Below are 22,905 nucleotides of genomic sequence, written 5' to 3' on the forward strand. Positions count from 1 at the left end.
ACAGAGACACTGTTTCAAGGTTCAAACTTTTTATAAACTTTTTATATATATATATTTTTTAAGTTTATTGTGGAACTATCATCTTATATATGTCTTTAATACACCAAAAATAACATGCAGTGCAAAAACCATCCAATAAGAACAAGCATTACATCATTACATATATATATATATATACATTCAGTATAGTATATAGTGAGAATCAGTGTTGGGGAAAGTTACTTTTAAAAGTAATGCATTACAATTTGGCGTTACTCCCTGAAAAAGTAACTAATTACATTACTTAGTTACTTTTTATGGAAAGTAATGCATTACGTTACTTTTGCATTACTTTTTAAATCTGGGCAGGACTTGGAGTTTTTAATATAAAACAATTCTAATGTAAAAGCCCTTTTACACCAAAAGTGAAATGAATTCACCTCAGGCTGAAAGAAAGTACATTTATGCAGGAGATCACTCTTCAGCTATAACAAAAAATGAAGCACATATGTTAGTTTATGTCAAGTAATTTTTTCTATTAGTATGGCTGAATTGCATCATCGAAGGTCAGCAGCAAAGACACTGGTTAATAAAATGGGATTAAATACATAAAGGATATTTTTTTATTTAACATATTTAATTTTTGCAGGGTTGCGTCATATTCTGAGTTTGCATTTCACTGTTTTTATTCATTTTGAGGAATACTGAATCTGTTTTTTGTGAGTGAGATGAATTAATGCATGTTTACATTTAGTCTAGAATACAGTAATATCATGTTTGCTCCCAATTTCCTGACAGGAGACTTGTCAATCAATAAATGGGGAAAAAAGTAAGTATATTTTCTTAGAAATTCAAAAGTAATGCGTTACTTTACTAGTTACTTGAAAAAAATTAATATTATTACGTAACTTGCATTACTTGTAATGCGTTACCCCCAACACTGGTGAGAATAATATCTTTTGAAAAACAACAGATGTTGTCTGGCCAGGATACTCACAGTTTTCAGTCTTACAAAGACATGTTATATAGTCATTTATGGTAGTAACTAAAAATAAGCAATGAAGAATAAAAAAAAGGGGTAATTCCTATAACTCATCCTTTAACCTTGATATTCCTGAACATATACAAGACCTTGTTTCTTACAGCAACCCAAGCTCACTGATATTTTTTTTTTTTTTAACTTTTATGACACTTTCAAAGTAAAAGTGTCTAGTGAGTAGCTCTAAAATGGCATTCCGTTTTTATCTGAAACAGATAAATGTGAATCTGACATTTCATTACATTGGTTGTTGTATTTATCGCTGCAGTTTGGAAAGGAAATATATTGCTAAAAGTTTAATGCACTACCGCATTTGAAAAAAACATAGCACCTATACTAAACACACCCTTAACCTGTTAACAAAAGCAAATGTGAGATAAAAACATATTTGCTGATGCAACCATGCAATTTCCGCTTGCTTCTGCAACTCTTTACTCTTTACCCAATTTTATTAGCATGTGCAATTCTGTACCGGGTGAGCTATCGAGCAAGTTTACTACATTAGAAAAGCCATACGGAACTGATTTTGTGATGAACATCAAAATATGAGTTTTCAAATCATGTGCTAAAAGTGTTTTGAGGTCATAATATAGTTTTGTGAAAGGAACTATGAGAAAATAAGTCTTTATTAATCAGTAATCTGCCCCTGTAGAGGAGTTTTTGCATAAACATAGGTAGAGGCACAGTTTTCCAATGAGTCCAGGATGCAATAAAGACTTCCTTTGCTCTAACAAATCTACACACAGACAGTGTTTACATGTTTTAGTTAAATCGACTTAAGAGTGGCTTACTTATAGCTGCCTCGGCTGGGATAGAGGAATATATTTTAATATCGAAAAATTACACTCTTAAGTGTGAATGTAGCCTATACATCACAAACACCTCAGTCCATCATACAAATCCTATAGCAGGCTAAGTAGTAATGTAGGAACTGTAGGTAGCTCCTGTGCTACATGCTTAATTGAATATACATGTTCATGGTCATTCATCTGAAGCATAGACACAAAGCCTATTTCATACAGTCGCTCTCTCTCCTTCCCTCTCTGATGATTTATTTGTTCTCTTCCTGTGCAGCTGCCCCAGAGATAAGTGGCTGTTTATCAAATTGCCTGTCAGAAACACTCGGCAGATTAATCCACAGCTCTTATCGCTGCGCTGAGAGAAAACTTCCCAGTGCTTTTAATTCACTGAATTGGATTACAGTATTACACAAGCACCTCTCACGACTGGAGTGCACAACTCGTTTTAATACAAAAAACCTCTCTTACACCCCGTTCAAGCTTGAAGCGAGCGATGTGATGCATCAAAACAGGAACGCTTCAGTTATAATCACGAAGCAGTATAAACTGCAAGTGTGTGAGTTTTGAGGTAACTACCAGTGGAAGTGCAGATAGTGGAGCTTATGTGATTCACTTCTTGAAACTGCAGTATACCATAGGACAGTAGGACAACCTATTATAGTGACCACACATTTCTCTTGTATTTCTTGGTTCAGAGAGTATTTTGTAAATTCGTATTGTGAATAATTCATCCGTGTACTTGTCATTATTTTAAAAAATGTTGACCTTTTGACCTGTTTAATCAAAGTGTCAGCTTGATCGTTCGGTCATACTTCACTCTGTTGCTATATGCTGGGGTTTTACAATCCCTACAATCGACTGCAAGCTTGCCTTCATTTTTTAGTAAATCACCAACACCAGGGGTGTTTCCTCCAAAATACAAAAATAAAACCAATATTACAAAATATAACATTATATACAGTTAAAGTATATTATATTAATTATATTACATTAAATTAAAGTATATTATAACATAATATACAGCTGAAGTCAAAAGTTTACTTACACCTTGCAGAAGCTGCAAAATGTTAATTATTTTACCAAAATAAGAGGGATCATACAAAATGCATGTTGTTTTTTAGTTAGCACTGACCTGAATAAGATATTTCACATAAAAGATGTTTACATGTAGTCTACAAGAGCAAATAATAGTTGAATTTAGAAAAATGACCCCGTTCAAAAGTTTACATACACTTGATTAATACTGTGCTGTTAACTTAATGATCCACAGCTGTTTTTTTTTTTTGTTTGTTTGTTTTTTGTGATAGATGTTTATGAGTCTCCTGTTTGCCCTGAACAGTTAAACTGCCCACTGTTCTTCACAAAAATCCTTCAGGTCCTACAAATTTAGTTTTCCAGCATTTGAACCCTTTCCAACAATGACTGTATGATTTTGAGATTCATCTTTTCACACTGAACTCTTATGCAACAATTACAGAAGGTTCAAATGCTCACTAACGCTCTATAAGGAAAAACAATGCATTAAGAGCCAGAGGGTGAAAACTTTTGAACATAATGAAGATGTATATTCATTTTTCTTATTTTGCCTAATTATCATATTTTTTTCATTTAGTACTGCCCTTCAGAAGCAACAGAAGATACTTACGTTTCCCAGAAGACAAAATAAGTTACATTTACCCTGATCTTCAAATTCCAAAATTTCAATTCCAAATTTCAGTCACCTCGTGTATAGAAATTAACCGGAGCATTGTAGTTTTGTTGTATCCTTTCATTCTCTTGCAGTGTAGTTGCATTGTTTTACACCTTATAGTTTTGTACTCAAAGCTTGCATTTGTCCTGATGGAATTACACTGGTTAAAATGGAAATGGGTGGTTTAAATGGAAACAGTGTGGAATGTTAAATATGAGGAAGGCTTGTCTGGGTCCAGCTCGTCTGATGGGGTGCCGTAACTGTTGCTGTTTCAATCCGTAGCTCTATATGTAAAGTAGCCCCACGGGACAGCGGGAAAGGGGGCTCGGCTCAGCCGGATGAGTGATTGAGGAGATTTAAAGGCTGCGTGGTGAACGGAAGGGAGTGAGATGGAGAGAGAGATGATAGATGTGGTAGGCGTGTGCAAAATGTCTGTAGGAGGCTCAGGTGTCAGAGTCCCGACAGCTCCCGGCGGACTGTAAACTTGTGAACTTTGCCGTCTATTTACTCACTCGCTGTCTCGTTCGCTCACTCATTGAGGTTTAAAGAGTGGGCGGGGCAGCTGTGGCATGGCGATGACTGACAGCCAAGTGCTCCTTTAGTCCATAAAGACTTATAGAGTTTTAAATTAGCCCTCTAAGCCCATGGCCAGGTCTTACCTATCTAAAATTCATCACTTCTTCTCATTTCATGCCTTTTACATTCATTTTTAACTAGGTAGACCAGTCGACCGATAAACGTGCGCAACAATTACACGCGTGTATGAGCTGGTTGTATGTTTGGTATGCAGAAATATTCATTCCAGGTTTAAGTTGGCTCTAAAATCCCGTTTTTTGGCCACCTTGGGAGTTTAAGCTATGCAGTTTTGCTAAATGAGATCCACTGTGTCCCCCAGCAGTGTACATGACCAGAGTTCTCTACACCAGCAGGCTTATGGGCATTAAAGTGCCTCAGTGACGCCAGGAATCCATTACTCTGCTATTCTGAGCATTCTACAGATTGCTCCCTGCGCGGAATAACAAGCAGCTGGGAATGGTCAGGATGCGGACGGAAGGTCCGGATGACTGACAGGAGATCAGTGGGAACAGCCCGAGAGCTCGGCCCGGGCCCGGTTAACTGACAGCAGATCAGCGCTGATAGGACAGGGGGAAAATGAGAGTGCTCTGAAACCGCTTTGCTGGGGGCCAAAAGCCTGCCACAGCCCGGGTGTATGAATGGAGCCGGGGACCGGAGGAGACAGCAGCGGAGGGAGAAACGCAGACCGGTTGGACAGAGATAAGCGTAGCTGAGAGAGGAGGCGATGAACACGTGGGGAGACAATAGTTAAGGGCAGTTAGAGGTGACGGAAGGGGGTTGATGAGGAGAAGAGAGGAGGATGTGTGTTTCTGTGGGTGTATGAATGGAGAATGATGGACTGATGAGGGATAGGAAAGGCAAAGATGAGAGGTAAGAGTCGGGATGTGGGAAAACATATTTTCACTACATATTTCAATTCTGCATCAGTGTACACACAGTTGTCCTGCTGTGAGTTCCCTACTGTGTAAATGAAGATGATGATGAAGTCATTGGTCCAGACAGAGAATGCGGGACTGCTGATTACGTGTGTGTGTGTGTGTGACTTTATTCACCTCTCACCTCTTTTATTCACCTTTTATTTTATTTTATTTTTTTAGTTCTTTCTTTTTTTTTTGCAGATTAATAAAAATACATTTTATTTGTATTTTTTCTATTTTATTTTTCATTTTAATTTTATATTTTATTTTATATTTAATTTTATTTTATATTTTAATTTTATATTTTATATTTATTGCAGATTTTTCTTGCAGATTAATTAAGAAATGTTATTTCTATTTTTCAGTTTCTTTTATTTCATTTTATTTTAGCCAAATACTACTTGCTTTATTTTAGTAACTCTCTTTTTATTGGACCAGAGAATGTGGGACTGCTAAATATGTGTGTGTGTATGTAATGAAGAGAGGCATTGATATTTTATTTTATTTTATTTCATTTTTTTTATTTCTCTTTTAATTGCTATTTTTCATTTTAATTTTGTATTTTATTTCTCCATTTATTGCAGATTTTTCTTGCAGATTAATTAAGAAGTTTTATTTCTATTTTTTTCTATTTTAGTTTAATTTAATTGTATTTAATTGTAATTAATTGTATTGTATTTTATTTTAATTCATTTAATTGAATTGGAATAATCATGGCTGACTGGAAATTTATACAATGGCATTTGTAAGTCAGTGATGAGTGACTTTCTGGCCAGGATGTGAAAAACAAAACAAACAAACAAAAAAAAAAATACTCAACGCCCCTTCAAGCAGAAGTCTCAGTTTTGTATAGTAGTAGTTGTATTTGCACTTTAATTTCTCTCTTATATCTTCAGTTATTTATGAAATGTCTCTCCCTGTCTTTCTTAAAGGGAAAGTTCACCCAAAAATGAAAATTCTGTCATTAATCATGTGAGTCGTGGTACTTTCAAGAATTACTACCTTCTGGACCTTAAACATGGTAATCACATTGCTGTCTATGCAGGGTCAGAAACCTCTCAGATTTCATCAAAAATATCCTAATTTGTGTGTAAAGATGAACAAAGGACTTACAGATTTGGAAATAACATGGGGGTGACTAATTAATGACAGAATTTTCATTTTTGGGTGAATTATCCCTTTAAATAACCACCTCTTTCACTGTGTGTCACCTCTGTTTGTTCTCATCTTCATGTCTTTGGCTATTAATTTTTTTCTTGTTTTTCTTTAGTGTTTATTTCCTTTCCATCTTCTAATTTCTCGCCTCCTCCTCCTTACTCTTCTCAGCTCCATCCTTTTGCATTTTTCCATCTTCTTCTCTCTCTGTCTCTCCCTCTCTTAATCCTGACTGTGATGTCTTGTTGTTATTTCTCACAGAGATTGGCCTGTCATAATCTATGCCGCTGAGTAATCAGTGTTGGGTTGTGTTCTGCTACAATGGCTTTCAAAAAAAGATGACCAGAAAAAATCCCATCCCAAAAAGGTGACATCATCCTCTTTGCCAAAGAAAGATGACGACCGCCGCACCTGGAATACCTGAGGTGCATAACGTGGGCCAAATGGAAGATGGAAATTGTGGAGATGTGGCAGAGAGAGCCTGGAAATTGACTTTCGACAGCATCCATCCTAATACCAAGACTGTTTACTGTCAAACTTCATCCAATAAGTATGATTTGGTAGTGAGTGAGACAGATAGACAGTGGGAAAAATGGTTTGTTCTGCCTTATGTGCTGTAATGATGTACTAGAGTAGGACAAATGGCCAGCGTTGAGCCGTTTGCTCTCTTTTTATTGTATCCATTCTCATATTTAGCCATGATTCATGGGTAATTATGAGAAAATTGATTATTTGAAGCTAATTAACCTCCATTAGAGCAGTTCTGGCTTGAATATGAAAACAAACTATCCAAGTGGACATTGCTAGGGGGACACGCTCAAAAACGCAAAACAAAACCGCTATTTTATATCGCTCAGACCTGTCCGTTCCTCTCCACCAATCACACGCCTTTAATCTGCCACCCACTACATCTGTCTGCATAAAGGGAGGGTGTGTTTGGGAGTCATTTGGTCTGATCAGTTCATTAAAGAGAGTGAGCGAGTTGCACTAATGGCCACTTGAGTGGTACCATGCAGTGGAAGATCGTCATTCGTTATTTCTCTCCTCATTCTTTTTCTTTTTCCTCTCCTTCTTCTCTTGGGTAGTCTCAGTGGGATTAATTGAAGGCGGAAAGCAAGAGGGAGCGAGAAGTGGAAAGACGTGGAAAACAGGGGAAACATGGAAAAACAATCTCTTGCGTCCTCGAGGGATGGAGTGATGTGAAGAACTTGTCTGAGGGTGTTGAACAGAGATGCTTAGAAATTCTCTTCTCCACCTGAGTGAAGAGTCAAGGTCATACACAGGCCAGGATTCATTAACATCAGCCCAAATCACAGCAGCACCCGTGAAACACAAAAACAGGTGTGTTTGAAGAAAGCATAGTGAAACTACACTATTTAAAGAGATAGCTTTTCCAAAATTCAAAATCTGTTATCATTTGCTCGCCCTAATGTTGTATAACTTACACACTGCTATTTCACAAAAGCAGACTGTGACCAAATTAATTTAACCTCCAAAAAAGACACAAAAGCACCATAAAAGTATTCCGTATGACTCATGTACTATATATACCAAGTCTTCTGAAGTCATTTAACACAGCAAAATGTTATTCACTTCTCATGTTGCCCTCTGCTGTAGGAGTCAAATCTCATTCACTTGGACTAGTTAGGAGATGCGGCAAATGTGACAGGCAAATGCAAAATGAGTCATGATTAGTGTTTTTTATTGTTAACTGAAACTAAAGCTATTAAAATCAGTTTGGTATATGTATATTAGATGAAATGCTTAAATTAAAAAGTTAGAAATGTTGCCTTAGTCTTTCTATATTTATATATTACTTGTTCCTGGAGAGCAAGAATATCTTGCAGTTAATAAATAAATTGATCTACAGGACAAAAAATTTCCTTTATTATTAAACGAAATTCATCCTTGGTGTGAAAAGTTCATACAAAAGCATTGTTTTTTAGCAAGGTTTTTCTCTCACTGGGAATTGGCCTTTGCACAGCTTGAATCATTTGCCTGGAAGATTTCTCAGAAAGATTTGAACTCCTGATAATTGCCAGAGTGTTAGATATAAAACATTTGACAAAACCTTTTTACTGTTTTTTAATATATAATATAAATTAGTTTTTACTTGTTTTTATATTATTTTATATTTTATTTTATTTTATTTTATACAGTTTCTGGTCCTCAAATCTGATTGGCTAATAAGAGTGCGATATTAGTGTCCAACAGAACTCCAATAGCTGCATCACTCCACTTGCAGTACTTCTTACAGCAAGTGTCATGGCAGACGCTCATATCCTCTAATTTAAAAAATATTACTGTTTTTGTCTCATGGAATGTAGTTTTAAGAGGTTTTCAGGTGAAAATGTACTTGTTTATAGTTCAAATATGCCGTTTGGTGATAAAGTTATCATCTATTTGAAAATTTGCGTCAATGTTTTCAGACATGTGAGTTGAGAGAAGCCTCACCTTGGCCAGATATTCTGGAATTTACTGCTGGCTCTGCTGTCTAGTGGTTAAACATTAGATATAATTTGTTTTGGGTAAATCTAATGGGCAGTCTTTGATCTCATTAATCTAATGTTTGTTCTAGAGCAAATAGTTTTGGCAAAATCTCAACATGTTTATGTAAATTCAGTGCTGTATATCAGAGCGCTGCCTGTGTACTTTTGACTGAATTGCCTTGTAACTTTTATAATGACTGTTGGTGTTGTTTATTCAATTTTATTCTTCAATAAATATTATTTTATAGAAATAATAGTAGTATAGTGTTTAGTATTGAGAAATGTTGTATAAACAATATCACATGAGTAGGCGTGAGATATGCCTGTATATGGGCACGCTGTGATTACCTACGGTCAAATCACAGCTGTGCCGTTATACAGCCATATCTTACGTCTACTCGTGTGTTATTATATTATATTATACTATATTATATGACTAAATATGCTTCACCCAACTTTCAGTTTTTCTCCACAGATGTTTGAAAAACTGAAGTGCTGAGCAGTGCAGACTGTGCAGTTGAATATGTTGCCTTCTGTTAACTCATTCTCCATGATTGTGTGAAGGTTTTCATAACAGAACAAAGAGATGATTACTCTATTGAGCGATGTGTTAATCTTAATGGGTGTTTTTTTTTTTTTTTTTTTTATTTGACTTTGAAGCACTTGTGTTGCTTTAGTTTCCCAGTTTTATTCTTGGACGGAGGCATTATTTTTTGCACAGAGCTGGCTCAGACATTCACAAACTGCAGAGTGGTGAAATCTCAGTTCATTGTCTTTGAATCAAATACGACCTCTTTGTGTAGTGCTTTTATTATGTCTTGAACTGAAATAATTGGAAGTACTAAAATGAATAAAACTGAAATTAAATAAAGCTATATAGATTTAAAAAACTAATAAAAAAGGACATGACAATTTAAGACTAAACTAAACTAAAACGACACAAAAAATATAAAAGCTATTTCAAAATATTAATACATGTAATAATGGTATATAAATAAAACTCAAATAACACTGGTTAATTTTAATAAAATAACTAAAATATAACTGAAGTAATAACACTGAACTAATGTTCATCATTTATTTGTTGAGTGCTGAATTTTTAAAATAATGAATTTTTTTAGATGTTGCTTTTTTGAAACATGGTATTCATAGCAACACAATATCACTTCAAGCCATCTGAGGGAAAAACTGAGGCTATTAAAATTATTATTGTCCTTTACTCACAATGTTTGTGGGAAATAGACTGTTTGGAGATAGACCACTAAGAAAATGAAAACAGCACAATAAAGAGATATTGAAGATCTGAGAAGCTTTGGGCTAGAGACTCAGAAAGCCTGCATGTTTGTGTGTGTATATGTGTATCCTTATCTGTGTGTCTGTGTGTTCTCACAGACACCTGTAGTTCAATAATGTATTTAAAGGCCCATTACCCTTTTCCATTATTTACATAACCCTTCCTCTCCCTTTCTTCCCCCATGGCGGCGAGAGATAGAAGGATGGGGGAAATAAGCATGATTGGCTGGAAGCAACAGGCGAGATCAAATCATTTTTTTTTCAGAGGAAATTCTCCCTCTGGCATTCTGACATGCAAGCAACCAACAAATAAGCAAAAGAAAGTCCAGATAGAAGAAAAAAATAAATGCAATACTAACTTTTTTTTTTTTAATAAAACAAAAACATATGATGTAAATGCATTCTGGGACTTGTGTGTTTTCAAACACCTTGTAGTACTGCTGGATAACATCCTGTAACTCCTCATTTCTGAATTCTGTCAGTAAATAATTGAGGACATGTTGGATCACAACCTATTGTTGCAAGCAATCCCTGGATGCAGCAGCAGATGTTGTAGCCGATGGTAATTATAGGAATATTACTTTGTAAAGGTCATTTGTTTCCATAGAAATCCCGCAGATGTTATCTTAGGTAAACTCTAAAAAGCTCTGGAATCCCACATGACCCCTGGTTTGTGCTGAAGTCCTTCCAGCTCCATGTAATACTCTGACCAGAGATATCCGCACTGATATTACCCCCTGTGCCTGTGTTGGATTAATAGGGTTCTCTTAATGCTCACGTATCCTCAAATAAGACAAGTATATCTTCCAGCGTCCATGAGGATAGAAGTTTCTTTAATGGAGAGTTTTTCAGTGAGATGCACTTAGGTTCAAAGTGACAAGGTTTTTCAGTGTGCACATATTCAGGTAAACTAAAGCACTGTTGTTCCTTCAAGGACTCTTGAGTCGCTGTCTGCTCCTCTTACCTCTCGCTTCCTGTTTTCTTCACATTATGAAAAGAGGTATTTGGTCTCCTGTTTTTTGTTATCTTTTATCACTTAAGGACAAGTCTATCTACTATTTCCTTTTCTTCTTTCTTTTCTTTTGTTTTTTGGGACATTTTAGGTAGATGGGCATGATGTGCAAATGCTTTTTAGACACAAAGTTTCTGAATTTAGGTCATCTTGACTCTTTTTAAGCACTCTCATCTATCATATCTTATCAAGGCCAATTTTTCCGTATAAAGGCAGTCAGTGTAAGTAAGTAGCAAAATTTGCATTTGCATGAACATATTTCAACATATTATTTTTATGAAAGTGTTTGGCCTGGATGGGTTGAAGTAGCTGTCAAGGCCTGTTCAGAGCAAAAGGAAAAAGCAAAGCAAATTTCTAAATGATAAAGGCATCACTTGCTTTAATGCGAAACAAAATGCATCTAACAAAACATGGCTCCCATCTGCATTTGTAAGTATTTATAGACCATTTCGTCAGATGTAAACATACTGGTCCCGATACACTTTCTGTTTCTTTTTTTTTTTTTTTACTTTACACAAACATCACAAAAAAATACAACCAACATAACATTTGACTGGATGAAAATGTTACATTAGCACCTTTAAGGTGTATTTGTATATGTTAAATAAAATAAAAAACAAAAAACAAAAAAACAGGAAGTGCTTCTGGACCAGTGTTGTTTACATCTAGTGAAATGGTCTATACGTAAAGTGTACAATATCAATGCATGGTGGCATCTAAAAATTGTATTTACCTTTTTAGGCATAAATGTTCTCTATAGTTGATACAAGGGCTGCAACGATATCAGATTTTTCACTACATGCTCATCATGGCCTCAAAAATTCATGATAACAATATATCATAATATTTATAAAACTCTTGCTATCAGCTTAATTTTTTTTTCTTATTTTTGACCAATGAATCACACTATTGCATACAAAGGAACAATTACACTAAATAGAAGAGACTAAAAGGCTAACGGATTATAGTTTAGCACAGTGTGAAAGACAGTTTATCAGAATAACTACATATTTTACTCCAAACTTGTTTTACAGCATCAATCAAATAGCTTTTTCTAAGAAATGATTCTTATTTTATAGTATTCTATCCATCTTATTCTTCAATGCAGAAGTAAGCCTGGTACATTAACCACTAGGGAACTAACAAGAAGAATAACAATGTGCAATAAACAGTAAATCTGTGTGCACTACAAACCAGTGTGTTCATAAATAATACATTAAAATAATATTGTAAGACACACCAATTTGCAATATCAAGCAGCAAACGAGCTGTTTTGTACAGCTAAAAATAACTGGACACAGATGAGACCAGAAACTAGACCCATAAAATTTGCACATGACCACGTCCAGTCTTACGCAAAAAATAAGGTGGATGCAGTGATAAATCTATGTTGATTAACACTGCAATATGAATATACATTTCCCACATGAAAACACTTGAGATGCTTGAAGAACACAGATAAACCATATACTGTTATATTCAGCTATAGCAACGGTGCTTTGTCCATATAAGGAATGTCCTGGAAAGTCTTTTTTTTTTAATTCCAGTGTCCCACACAAGTCTTGAAAATTTAAGTCAAAACATTTCATTCGCCCCCAGGTGGCTGGTCCCAGTATAGGTCATAAACCCCGCCCTCTTCATGTATTCTTTGGGACATGAGACAAACAGAATAATTAAGGGCCCGTCCACAGGGAGATGTGTTTAGCTGTATACGTTAAATTTGTTTTATCATATCGTAAAACGACACCCTGGTTTTCATGTGTACAGCCAATCCGTCTGTTTTGTGAAACGATGATGTCATCGCCCCATGTCTCGACCCTAGTCAGACACTGCTAAATCAAATAACAGCAACAACAGCATGAACAAACAATTAGTAGTAGTAGTAAACCAATGGTATTTTCTGTGCTAATTAGTAAGAGGCTATGTGTTTTTCGGATCATTGTTTACTTTGTAAAGTTGCAAACCTTTATGAGAGATGTCGTTAGGGTGCTCAGGGACAACATCGTTAGCAAGTTTGGATCGTTAAATATTCAGTGACTGTTAAATAGTGATTTAACATTTGAATTGAAGCATCGTAGCCTGTATTAAGGGGTGTGTCAGATGAAGCCTCGATTGGAGGCTTGTGTTGTTAATGTAGAAGTCACAAAACCAGTGACAAACAAAGCATCAATTTCTCTCCAGTCCCCTGCGAGATTCACCGTGTGTCGTTTCGAACCCTCAGATCTTAATTATTCATTTATATTTTTAAATACACAGTTATACAAGTAATATGAAAAATACAAATCATTTCAGGAAAATTAAATGTTTGCCATATGCACTTCATGTGTACATTATTCTTCTGTTACATCATGTTCACACTAGGATTTAATGCCACAGTTTAACGAGTAAATGAATTTATCTGAGACAGAAATACAACAAACAAACACAGGTTTATATTGTGCACGTAACATGAATCGATCTGTGGAATGTGTGGTAAATGTTTCGTCCGACAACGTTTGCTTCTGGCTGCTTTACTTTTTACTAACCACCAGATCTTGAATCTTTTCCCGAAACGTCAGATGAAATGTGTCAGTGCATACGAGGCTTCATTTGCCCATCACTACTGTCAGCTGTTGAATGAATGAGTGTTACATCCCGCTTGTTTACTTTGAACCGGAAGACGCTCCCACTTTTGACGCAAGGTCTCATGGGGCGTAAGAAACTTGTGGATACAGCGTGCAAGGTTTAAGTCTTCTCCATTTTTAGTGTATCTCTGTGGCATTTTTAAAAGTAGTATTCTATTTTTCCTATCATTTCATGTTTCTGTGTTCTACATTTTATATTTAAAACATTAATTTCATAATATTAGTTATGCAGTTTGTAAGTGCAAATTATAATTAATTATTGGCTACCTGTCCCTTTTAAAGTAATAATAAATTAAGCCACTTAATCAATGTAACTTTTCAGCACAGCCTATTTTATTTTAAGTGTATCCCTTGTATTCTGATAAACACATTAATATCACTGGGCTAAGCCCTGGATATCCACTCATCCTAGAACCACCCCTGATTATGTGTCATATTATTGTATGTGTACTATTCATTTTCTAATATCGCCAGTACCTGTATATTGCAACAACTTATTAACACAATAATGATATTTCATTATTTAAATATTATTGTCAACACCGGTATATCATGACACCCCTGATACATAAAAGGTTTTCATGTTTTACATGCTGTGATATTGCAGTGATATTGTTTCAGTGTCTATCCTAATTTATGAAAATGTAAACATGCTGTACATGTGGGAATACTAATAAGATGATGTTTGACAAAAACAAATTTTACTAATTTCGAAACAAAATATCCTCACTGTGCACTAATGATTTAATTCTTTAAAGTAAAATTTTGATAATATAAATTTCACACAATTTAATGCTGTGATATAATAATAGTCTGATATTTCAATGATAATAAAACAGTGTACTGCTACTTTTAGTAGGGTACAACGGGGCTAAAGGCACCCCCTAAGAAAAAAATGTGCTTTTCACTGTGCCCGAAGAATGTGATTGCAGAAAAATACATACGTTTGTATTGAACATTTATGGATCAACATATTTTGTGTGAAAATGTTGTTGTTTATTTTGTTAAAAAATGTGATGTAAATGTAAGAGGTGGCAAGGGGGGCCTTTTACCCCACAAATGGGGTACAAGACCAACCAGCATGGGGTAAAAAGCACACAGTATTGATACAAATACTTTAACTAAAATAATGTTTAAGTTAATACTTGTTCAAAACAATCACTTTAGCAAAGTTTGTACTATTTTCTGCTTATTTTGATAAATTATTTTTTGTTCAGTAAATATACTGTCATTAAAATGTTAATATAAAACGTATATTTTAAAATACAGAAACAAAATCATTTCAAAATGTTAAGATTCTGAAAGCATCGAAGGAGATTCCATAATAATTTAATATAGATTTACAGTAGTAACAACAAATGATTTTGTATTATATGATATGATTAACAGCATGTTTTAAATATGATGGTTTCATTCTACACATGGTAATAATTTCTAAGATGGACACCAAATACAATATATGATATTTACCTGAATCTAACAATGTCATGTCAACAAATGGAAAAGTCAGCCTTCTATTAATTATCATGTTAATATTGTGCCTTTTAGCCCAAACAGCAGGGGTGCTTTTTACCCCAAATACTATACTTTTACATATTCTTTTGTTATTTAAAAACTGCTGTTTTAATTATCAAGGATCAACCAATATCGCACGTGTATGTTAAAAAGCGGATGTTTGGAACGTGCTACGGCACATTTTTCTGCCATCTAGTGGTTTAGAGGAAAATAATATCAAAGGCGCCTTTAGCCCAGGGCGCCTTTAGCCCCGTCGTACCCTACTACTTTTTGTAACTTCAGTATAAATATTCATTCAACACACTTGCTTGTTACTTCTAAAGCTTTATATATTTATATAGTACATGCCCCTGGAGAGCAAGGATATCTTGCTGTCAATAAATAAATTGACCTAGGACAAAAAACGTCCTTTGTTATTGAACAAATTTCATCCTTGGTGTGAAAAAGTCCACACAAAAGCATTGTTTTTTAGCAAGGCTTTTCTCTCACTGGGAATTGGCCTTTACACAGCTTGAATAATTTGCCTGGAAGATTTATCAGAAAGATTTAACACCTGATAATTCTCGGAGTAAATATTTGTTAAAACCTTTTCTTGAATTTTAATATAATATGTAAATGTTTTTATATTATATTGTTACTTTCAGTTTTCTTCACAGATGTTTCAAAGACTGAAGCGCTGAGCAGTGGAGACTGTGCAGTTGAATGTGTGGCCTTCTGTTAACCCGTTCTCCATGATTGCGTGAAGGTTTTGATAACAGAATAAAGCGTTGATTACTCTATTGAGCGAGTTGTTTCATCTTAATGGGTGTTTTTATTTGACTTTGAAGCACTTGTGTTGCTTTAGTTTCCCAGTTTTATTCTTGGACGGAGGCATTATTTTTGCACAGAGCTGGCTCAGACGTTCACAAACTGCAGAGTGGTGAAATCTCAGTTCATTGTCTTTGAATCAAATACGGCCTCTTTGTACCTTCGCGTCGCGCTTTTTAATGTGAGTGAGTGAGCAAATGTGAGAGAGCGTAATTTAGTTTTCTTTTTTCCTATTGTGCCGTAGTTCCATCTTGTTACATTTCCATCTTCTCACTTTGCCAGTGAGAGCGAACCAACGCCTCAGACCTCCCTAATTAATCTGTGAGCAATTTCTTGCTTATTTCCGCATATTTGCCTGGAGTAGACTTCAAGGCTTCAATGTGAGCATTCTTTCTAGATGTTGTGTTTGAAGCCACATGTCACAAACACATGCATATGTTCATGTACTGGCACAGCAGGGCAAGACACACTGACCCACTTAGCAGATCTTCCTTATAGTTAACACACCCTCTGTGCATATACACATGCATAAAACATCTGTTTGTCTCCTGTGAATATGTGTGTGTGTGTGTGTGTCTGCAGACAAACACGCTTAGGGATCTGCTTTTTCTTCCTCCTTATCAAACTCTGATCAACAGAGCGTCATATGAAATTATAATTACAGTGACATTCAGCTCCCCACTGTTCCCTTCACTAGCGTAGACGTGCACACTGCTTCAAGCCCACATGATATTTCCCACTGTGCCACAAAAACAGACATCACTAGTCGCTCAGGGGAGCTTCATCAATCCCACATAGAGAAAAGGGATGATGCAGGAAACACTGCAGCCCACATGCAGAGAGAGCAGCGGTCCTCTAAACATGCCTTAATTAACGTGCCTTTGTGTGAGTTTGCACTCGGGCCTGCTTGACTGCGATCTCCTGGTGACCTTTCCCAAAATCATCACAGCAGTCTTTGTAATGCTCTCTCCCTCTTATTTTCTATTTTTCTCACATTGTCTTTCTGACACACCTGTACAAAGCTGCATAATGGTAAACGTCTCTGCTGAGAAGACCAGCAGATGGTCTGTCTTGGATGCCTGTGTGTGGCTTTGGCTTCTTTACTAAACTAACCAGCAAGAATCCCTCGTTCAGCCACCTTAAAGATGTTATGTGTAAGATTTTTGATCTCTATCTCTCTTTATAATTCATGGTCATAAATATAATTTACCAAGCATTGAAATCAACACCTTTATTTCATCTGGTGTTTTAAAAGTTGGAGATTAAGTGGTTTTCTGAAGACTCGAGTTGTATGGAATATTTTTGTATAATATGTATTTTATTGTTCTTTTGATGCCCCTTAGCAGGGCTTAAAAAAAAAAATGATTGGTTCACTCCAAGCAGAATCGATATTTTAATATTTCTGTTCCTGCATTCCTCTGTATTATTATTGTTCCAAAACCAAAAATAACGGTTAATAACGTTGTTTAAAAAATAAACAAATTCTTAGCCTATAATAATAACAGCAACAAAAAAAAAAAAACAGAAACAGGAAGAGATCTGGTATCTTATATATTGCATCATCTTTTTGAGATTTTGGCCAAATGTAGGCTAAACAAAAAAAAAAAAAAAAAAATTTGATGCATTGTTTAAAAAAAATACGCTACTCGTATAAAATTGTGTTTTGAGAGGGGGAAAAAAGTTGCATATAGGCTCACATCGCATTTTTTTACATTCAGAAATAATGTATGCTAAAATGCTTAAAATGTTTACAAACATTATACAAGGTTATCAGTTTCAGTGCCGATCCTGGAGTTCAGGGGGGCCCTGTGCAAAGCTGTGTCTGGGGGGGAAGAGGGGTATCAATTAATGAACAAAACACATTTGTCCGTGGTTCACTCCTTGAATCGTGCTCATGGAAAGCGCTGACAGAAACAGCTGTCTTATCTGTGGCTAGGTATACTTTCAACTCGTTTTTTTTAGTCTTGAACAAGAGACTGTATGACATTCATGTTACATGATTTGACTGATTTTTACGTAGAAAGGGCAACAGCGCACCACATTAAAAGAAATGAACATTCACGTTTTGAATGTTCCCACTTCAAAAACTAAACTAAAAATAAATCATCTTTGAGAGCAAGAGCAAGATAAAATAATGTTTAATAGCCATATTTTCAATTCTGTTTGGAACTATAAAATTTGATTCTGTTTCCATTTCCAGTTCTGTTCCTATCAAAATTGTGTTCGTTTCTGTACACAGTTTGTTTTCGTTTTTTGTTTTCGTTTTCGCTTTCGTTTCTTGAACCGGTTCAGAGCCCTGCTCCTTAGATTTGTCTACTTTCATTGTATGGAAGAGCAGCATGACCATTCTGCTAAACATCTACTTTTTTTTCACTGTGAAAAAAGAAAAGTAATACAGGTTTGTAACAACATCAGGTTGAGTAAATTACGATAGAATTTTCATCTCTTTAAAATACTTTTTTGACAGACGGAAGCTGTCGGATATCATCCTTTTGCTCTCTTTACTTCCGTCCCATATTCTCTCTCACCATCCTTCTCTCTTGCCTTTCTCTGTATCTGTGAATGATGCCATGATAACGCTCAGGTATATTAGAGAAAGCAAAAACATGTCACACAACAGAAAACAAAACATTGGCGAGGGAGATAGCAAGACACGGGCAAAATAAAAACAGGAGGGATGCAGAGAGAGGAGGGAATGGAAAGGTAGAGATTGGAAGGGGGTCGAAGGAAATGAAACATTAAATTGTGGCTGTGGTTAAAGAGACCCCAGCGCATTTTGGGGAATATGCATCCTTCTCTTCACTGTGGCAAGCAATCTCCCACCGGTTTGGTGCGCAAGGATGTTCGTATGCTTGCATGTGTAATGGATGCCACAGGAGGATGACAGAATGGAGGGATGCTGTCTTGGGGAAGGGCCAGGCAAAAGCTTGCTGGGGAGAAAGTGATTTCGAGGAGGCGACTTCTAGATATCAAATGAATGTGCAATTGTGCCTCTGCCTAAGGCGGCTAGCGTGGACAAGACAGAGACAGAGAGAGCAGCATTACACCCTGACCTGTCTAATGAAATATGTGTTTCTCTCCTTCTCCCTCTGTATCTTTTCTTACTGTCTGTTTTCTGCTTCTTCTTGACGTTTATTAATTTCAGTTGTCTGTCTTGTAGTAATGCTGCACTGGGCTTAAAAAAGAAAGAAACTGTGTTATAAAACATCTGTCTTATCTTCTGTAAGTCTTCTGCCTTACGGGAATAGTTCACTGCAAAATTAAAATTTGCTGGAAATTTACTAAACCTCAGGCCATCCAGGATGTAGATGAACTTGTTTCTTCATCAGAACAGATTTGGGGAAAATTAGCATTACATCACTTGCTCACCAATAGATCCCAGATGGGTACCATCAAAATTAAAGATCAAACCACATTACAAGTAAATCCATATGACTCCAGTTCCAAATTAGTTACTTACTGTTGATTCAGACATTGGTGGATAGTTCAAAATGGCTACTGTATTATCAAGGTCTCTGGTCTGTTGTGTTTTTCTACTTCAGAAACATTCCAACAGTAAAAAATGCTCTTAGGAATGAGAAGTGAAGGAACATGAAGAAGAATTAAGTTTTCAAGTGCTCCTGTGAAAACAAACTGGAACAGAGATGTGAATGAGGATTAAGGGAGTGTAGTCCGGTGGAATAATTCATGAGATATCGTTCATTAAAACAAGTGACCAGATTGCGAGGCCAGTGTTTGTTATCTTATTCAAATTACGAGAGCAGAATAAAGAGAAAGAACTAAAAACTCACAATACAATGCACTAAAAAGAGCTCCTGGCATAGACTTTTACAGGGGAATATTTCCATATGGTAATCAGAATTGGGTTATATTCTCAGTGTTATGTATGAATCATGAAATGCATTAACTTGAATAACCAAATTTAGCCAATATTCAGTTCTCTGGAAATCTGACTAAAAAGCTGGGATGTCCAGTGTAACTGTTCATCAATTTATAAATGTTCATGCCAAAATAAATACAGGGTGATATTACTGAAAAATACTGCTGTTGAAATCAGTGGCTACCATCAACTGTTTACTATCAACAACATACTTAAATGATGACAATATTTTTATTTTTGGGTGAGCTACAGTATCTCTTTAGAGTGTAGTATTGTATATAATATAGTGTAGTTTAGCGTATTGCATAATGTAAGTTTGAATAATAAAGCAGAATAGTAAACAATAGTGTATCTTACACCAGTGGTTTTCAACCACGTTTCTGGAGGCCCCCCAACACTGCACATTTTGCATCTCTCCTTTGTCTGACACACCCATTTCAGGTCTTGGAGTCTCTACTAATGAGCTGATGATCTGAATCAGGTGTGTTTGATTAGGAGACATGGAGAACTGGAACGTGTTTGGGAACCACTATCTTATGCCTCGGTCACACTAGACTTTGAGTATGCAAAATTCCCTTGGATGCTGCAACGGTCGTGATATGATGTCATGTCTTTTTTTAAAAAGTCAAAGTTTAGCAACTTAAAAGCTACATGTCATTTCTCATTAAAAATAGCGCTGTTTTTTAAGATGATGAACTTGCATTTTCGCTATTAGTAGAAACGCTGCTGCCAAACTCTAAGAGATGCACACACTCAGGTAATTCAAACACGCTTAAAGGTTGATGCTTGATAGCATTCTGTGTAGAGTTCAAATATGTCCGATATGTTTTGTGGTCTGTGCTGACTTGTGCATATGATCCACTCAGTGCTATCGTCTCTCTGGACCGGAGCAGGGTGTGTGTGCACTGCGGCAGTTTGTGTGCCACAGTGTGAAAACAGACTTCATTTGCTTCAACGGAATGGATATTTACACTTTCTGAATCTTTTCCTGGTCCACTAAATGTGACCCTGGACCACAAAACCAGTCATAAGGATCAATTTTACCAAATTGAGATTTATACATCATCTGAAAGCTGAATAAATAACCTTTCCATTGATGTATGGTTTGTTAGGATATGACGATATTTGGTTGAGATGTAACTATTGGAAAATCTAGAATCTGAGGGTGCAAAACAATCAAAATACTGAGAAAATCACCTTTAAAGTTGTCCAAATAAAGTTCTTAACAATGCATATTACTAATAAAAAATAAGTTTTGATATATCTACAGTAGGAATTGTACAAAATATCTTTAATATGATCAGCAATATGATCTTTACTTAATATCCTAACGATTTTTGGCATTAAAGAAAAAACAACAAACACGCAACAATTTTCAACAATTTTGACCCATACAGTGTATTTTTGGCTATTGCTACAAATATACCCCAGTGACTTAAGTTTTGTGGTCCAGGGTCACATATAGTGCAGTATGTGCCATTTACCGTATAGAAAATACAAATTCTGCAAACAAGTCACCAATTTCAGCCACAGCTTCATCATGTATTTATAGTGTAGGGACGTGATGTGTTGGCTTCTAGAGAGCATTTGACTGGACAGAAAGATTGATGAGAAGCTGAAGTGCAGGGTCATCAAAATCATTGATCCATATAGTGGAAGTTACAGACTATAAGATTTAAATGCTTATATTTTCTAAATGTGAATTTTGTCATTGTTTTGGAGCACATTAGCTTACAGATGACCTTAAGGCTAACATATTCATAATAAAAGCCAAAAAACAATTTTGATTTTTATCTTAAGCTTCTGTTTCTAGGTCTAAAATGACGTTTGGAATTAGCATAGGAGGTGTTGGATGAGATGTGTAAGAAATTAATCCTACTCACAAGAATGTTTTAAAGTCAAAAACCTGATGAATGTCTTTAAATACAACATTTGAACAATATTTGAGGTGTGTTAACCATAGTACAAGCACAATAATTGACTCCGGTCTGCTGAATTATTAGAAAATAATGCATACTTGAGATGTAATGGCCACGACTCACCACCTCAAGTATGAATTATTTTCTAATAATTCAACAGCTCGTTGTCAGTTATTCCTTCTGTTATGTATTAGCATAGTATGTTATTGTATATAGTGTAGCTTAGCTGTACAGTATATAGTACAGTAACAATGTTTCCTAATTTGTTCGATTTCATGTTGTGCAGCTGCTGAGTTCAGTTAAGAACTTAGAAGAAGTAATTTGACTTCTTTCAAATAGTTGCGTGTTAAAATGCAGAAAACCTGATAGAGGGATAGCGCCTCCAGCATCTCACAACTAACTCTAGCAGATTAATGGATCCTCTCATCAGCCATGTCTCCGGCATCAGATTATCCCCTCAACAGCGTCAAGAGTGCTTTAACTGCCAAAGTACGCATGTGGATCTTATCTGTGATTCTGTAGAACCACAGTGAGGGAATTGTTTACAACAGAGAGCTTGTGTGTAAACACAATAACGTTTTTCTGCATGTGATTCCAGGTCATGTAAATTTCTCTCCCGGTATGAATATGTATGGAGCCCAGGCTCTGATTAGGGAGCCTGGAGATCTCATGTATCATTTATCGAGCGCAGGAAGGACAAATACAGCATGTTCCTCATTAAATATGAACGTGATATCTTAATATGCATGTGTCTGCGTGGACGTGCGTATGTGTGCATATCTCATTGAGTCACGCCACTCCGAAGTCCCCAGACACTGGCCAGTATGGTGACTGTTTGCTGTTCCCACACGTAGATTTGAGCCATAGCTGTGGGTTATCACACGGATACTTGTATCATAATCACAGCGGGTTAGTATCATATCTCTTGAAGAAACCTCTAATGCAAACAGCCTCATGGTTATGGGATTATTATAATGTCTTAATTTTCATTCAGCTATGATATGTACACTCTATTACAAATTACTAACTTTATTTGCTATCATTCGTACTTTTGGGGATTTGAGTCTTTAAGCTGCCTTTTTGCTGTCAGTAACATCCGATGTGGACGTCCAAAGTAGCAGTCGTAATTAACTATTTAGTTTGTTTTTGCATTTTCATCCATAAAGAATGAAATGTTCCTCTTCACATCTCCAGTACAGGAGCTCAGCAG

At 35.9% G+C, this 22,905-nt stretch overlaps 1 long non-coding RNA gene across 1 annotated transcript in view; it reads left to right on the forward strand.

Moving 5' to 3' along the window:
• Positions 1–8,792, forward strand: part of LOC127166128 (uncharacterized) — a 76,532-nt gene extending 67,740 nt beyond the window's left edge. Inside the window, exons 2-3 of the long non-coding RNA XR_007827859.1 lie at positions 6,418–6,706; positions 7,242–8,792. This is a non-coding gene — a long non-coding RNA (uncharacterized LOC127166128). The remainder of the gene's footprint in view (positions 1–6,417; positions 6,707–7,241) is intronic.
• The last annotated feature ends 14,113 nt before the right edge of the window (positions 8,793–22,905 follow it).

This window comes from Labeo rohita, chromosome 1, assembly GCF_022985175.1.
Source record: "Labeo rohita strain BAU-BD-2019 chromosome 1, IGBB_LRoh.1.0, whole genome shotgun sequence".
Classification (NCBI taxonomy): Eukaryota; Metazoa; Chordata; class Actinopteri; order Cypriniformes; family Cyprinidae; genus Labeo; species Labeo rohita.